Raw genomic sequence first — 4071 nt, forward strand, 5'->3', positions numbered from 1 at the left:
GCCTCCGAGGTCAGGTCCATGAACAGACTTCTCTTCTTCCCCCTCCCCTTCCTCCTCGGCCTCCCTCTCCTTCTCCTCTCCCCCCTTCACACCACCCCCTTCACCTCCTCAGATTTTGAGCCTCATCAAGTTGAAAGTAGTTCCTGCCTCAGTGGATCTCAGCCACTTCACCTCTACCTGCCCCTCCTGACCTGTTCTCCCCTCTCCCCCACTCAAACTTGACCTAGATCAGGGACCTGGAGAACAAGACTCCCCCCACCCCAGTTCTGCTGAGTCCTTTCCTCTCACCTAATTGCCAGCTCTAGCCTGGTACCCACTGGACCCATGTTCCAAGGCCTACATTTGGCCAAGGGACATTTGGTCCTAGACCAGGCCAGCCCAAGGCCACTTGCTAACCCAACTAGGGATGGGCTGGGACTACTTCCTGCTGACCACACTCCCTTCCCTGGTCAGCTCTCCCCTCCAACTGAGGTTCCCCCCTAAGACAATGGAAGTCCCTCCAGGATATACCTGAAAGGTCTTAAATTCCAGGGTCTTGCAGACCTCACAGCCTCTCCCCCATTTCCTTGGTGCCCCGGGATACCTCCAACTTCCTAGGCTAGATAAAACCTGCAAGGTCTGGTTTGGTTTGGGGAGGGGCCAGGGAGTGAACTGAAGATCCAGAGATGGGAAAAGAGGCAGGGTCTGCCCTGGGGCAAACTCCTTAGTAGGTGCCTGGAAGACTAGGACTTCCATTGTTCCAGGGCTTCCATAAGACTTTGTCAGTGTGGCTCTGATGATGGCCCCCCCATCTCTGGGTGGGTCAAGTGCCATCACCTCCATTTTGCAGATCAGGAAACTGAGGTTCTGAGAAGCAATGGGTTCCTAGGCTTTCAGTCTAGTCTCTTAGTTAAGCCTAGAGCTGGGTAGGACTCGAGGAGCCTTTCCAACCAGCTCCCCATCTCCCTGCTGAGAAGCTTAAGGCCCGGGGTCTCCCTGTTAAAGTCCCTGTGCCTTCCTGCCTCCCCCAGCCTGGCTGTCTCCCCGGGGCCCTCCCACTGCCCCCAGCACACCGGCTCCCGACAAACAAGGAGGAACACACCTGGAAACAAATAACATCTTTATTTGTAATCAACCTGAGAATGAGAAAAGTAACTTTGTGACAAAGCCCAAGGCCCTTCCCCCCAGGCGGGCAGCTGCAGAATCCCTCGCACCCTGGCTCACACTGGCACAAGGCCCTTTGGACCTGCACTCCCGAGCTGGCACAGTGATGCCTGGGCCCCTAGGTGGATGTTGAAGGGTCCCACCAGCAATCTCCTGACAAGAACCCGGGGGGGGGCATCTAGCAGGGCCCCCCCAGGAGTGCAGAAAAAACAGACAGAAGGAGGAAGGGGGCAGCACTTGGGGCAGGGGAGCAGGGGCAGGAACAAGGGAGTGGGGGCCTGGGCTCACAGGATGGTGCATTGCCTGGACCTGCAGCCCTGGTCCTGGAATCGCCGCATCTCCCGAACGAGCTCCTGGAAGGCCTGCTCCACACCCTGCCCGGTCTTGGCCGAGGTCTCCACATGGGGCACCCCGAAACTCTTGACTGCATCCTGGCCCAAGTCCAAATCTACCATCCAGTGGGTCAGGTCTACCTTGTTGGCCACCAGCACCATGGGTGCCCGACTGGCTCCCTTGACCTTCCGAAGCTGGTCCCAGAAGAGGCTCACATCCACGAAGGTCCTGACACAGTCGACCGTGTAGACGAAGAGGAATCCCTGGCCCCAGCGGATGCAGTCCTCATGCAGGTTCCGGTACATCTCCCTTCCAGAGGTATCCATTATGGCCAGCTGGCAGACCTCCCCGTCCACCACCAGCTGCCCCTCATACAAGTTGTTGATACTGGGCTGGGGTTCCTCCACGAAGAGGTTCTGGAGCAAGCGAACGGTCAGCGCACTCTTTCCGGCACCAGTGCTACCCAGCACCACCACCTTGTAGGGCATCTTGGCTCTGCCCCGGCTGTCCACCTGGAGGGTACGGGAGGAAGCAGAAAGGGCAACCCTGCATTGATGGAGGGCTACAATTCACTGGCTCTGACAACACCCCGACCAGTCACGCTGTCATCAATCCCACTTTACAGCTGGGGAAACTGAGGACTGAAGATACTAAGACCTTTGTCCTGGTTCAGCCATCTAATAACTAACTAAGGCTGGTGTTGAATTCGGGTCATGCAGACCCCAAGCCCTGCACTCTACTCCCCAGGCTCCCTACCGATCTCAGAGACTCCGGGTTCAGAGGGGGCTAAGAATCCGACCCTGGTAAATTGCTAAACCTGGGACCCAAGTCAGACCCCAAGATTTCCAACTACCTCCCTAATCCTTCAGGGCCAGTTTCCTGAATTAACGTAACCCCCAACACATGGGGGGGGGGGCATGAGCCACAACCCGCTAACCTGTTAACGAGATTCCTGGCCCTGCGTGCTCGGCTCCTCTCACCTCTACTTACTCTTTCTGAATTGTCAGCGAAGAAGCCTGGCGAGGAGGCACAGAATCAAAAATTCAAGAGAAGCAAAGGGACTGGAGGCTGCTCCACCCTCAACAGCTTCAAGTAGTGGGGGGATGTCCCGCCCGCCCACATCGCCAAGCCTCCTGGGAAGCCCGCCTCCTCCCCACCCACATCTCTTGACATTGCAGAGCCCCGCCCCCCAAAGGACTTCGGAAACTCACAGGCAAATCACTAGGACTTTTGGGGGACATCGTAACCCAGCTGTGTCGGAGCTCTTCCCCCCAAAAGTCAGACATTCTAGGAGCTGCTGTCCCCAGGTGATGCCCTGAGCAAGCACCTTTCTGTACTCCTAGGGCCTCCACTTCGATATCCAGAAGAGGAGGCAGAGGGCTCCCCTTTCCCTCCCAAACCCTGCTTCTGAAGAAGGGCATTGTCCTTTCCCTTCTCTCCCCAAGCCCCCCACACCAGCCCTTGCCGGGAGCCCCAGCCCTTTTCCTCCGGACCTTCTTCCTTTTTTCTTCCTCATCTCTCCACCTCTGCTCCCTCCTCCCCCCATATCCTGGCTTCCAACCTCAGGGTCCCCCTCCTCTTGGCCAGGTCTGCCCGTCTCTGCTCTCCTGCCTTCTCCTGGTAGATCAACTCCACCCCTCAACCCAGCTGGTCTTCCTGGGTCCCAACCTGCCATCCTTCCCCAAGCCCCCTCCCTACCTTGCCCTCCGCAGCACCCTCCTTCTGTCTGCGTCCCCTTTACACTGGAGTCTTTTTCTCCTTGGGAGGACTGTGCAGAGAGCCGAGTTCAAATGCTACCACAGACGCTAACCAGCTGTATAGCTGGAACAGCTTAATTCCCTTCTCTGGCCTTACCTCAGCCTCTGATCTTATTTCATCCCTCCCGCTGCCCCGACTTGCTTCCTCCCCAACTCCTTTCTCCCCTCCCTCCGGAACCCTTTGTTTCTTCCCTGTCCATTCTCTTGCCACGAAATTGAGGTCCCTGGACCCTGGATTTGTTGGGGTTGATCCCTCTCCACTGGCCCTGTGGCTGACCCAGATAGAGTCACAGCACGTGCCAGGTCCCATCTCCTTGCCCTGGGAGTCTCAACTCTTGGCACATGTCAACCAGAGGTATAAAGCCTGGAAGTAGAGGCTGAGGCTGTCCACATGCCAGGGCTTTGGGGGCAAATCCATGGGCGGGGGCAGTTCTGGGGGAGAACAAAATGCTGTTTTTTAAATAAAGAAATAGATTGATTTTTTCAACAGTTCTTTGGAGGAAGGGAAAGGAAAAGTCCAGCCTTTAGAGGAAGCAGGCCCAGTGGGGCAGCATGGGTTACAGGACAGAGTTCATAGTGAAAGCCCCTCCCTTCCCTGGGTTGCTGATTTTAAAATAACAACCAACCAAGCCTGGCCAGCCCTTGGGAAGCCGGGCTCTCAAACTGCCTGGAAAAGACAGAGGCCCGGATTGGAAATTACCAGGCACAGGGCTAACACTCCTCTGGCTCCAGGCACAGGGAGCTACCACTGGCCCATGGACAGGGCAGAGAACACATCCACCCCTCCAAGGCCTGCAGCTGGAGGTGGTCACTGAGCCATCTGGGATGCAGGGATGCA

The 4071-nt window shown here is 56.8% G+C and overlaps 1 pseudogene; it reads right to left on the reverse strand.

Moving 5' to 3' along the window:
* Positions 1-1121: 1121 nt before the first annotated feature.
* Positions 1122-2555, reverse strand: LOC141504088 (GTPase NRas pseudogene; annotated as a pseudogene).
* Between the last annotated feature and the right edge of the window lie 1516 nt (positions 2556-4071).

This window comes from Macrotis lagotis, unplaced genomic scaffold, assembly GCF_037893015.1.
Source record: "Macrotis lagotis isolate mMagLag1 unplaced genomic scaffold, bilby.v1.9.chrom.fasta BILBYCTG093, whole genome shotgun sequence".
NCBI classification, from domain to species: domain Eukaryota; kingdom Metazoa; phylum Chordata; class Mammalia; order Peramelemorphia; family Peramelidae; genus Macrotis; species Macrotis lagotis.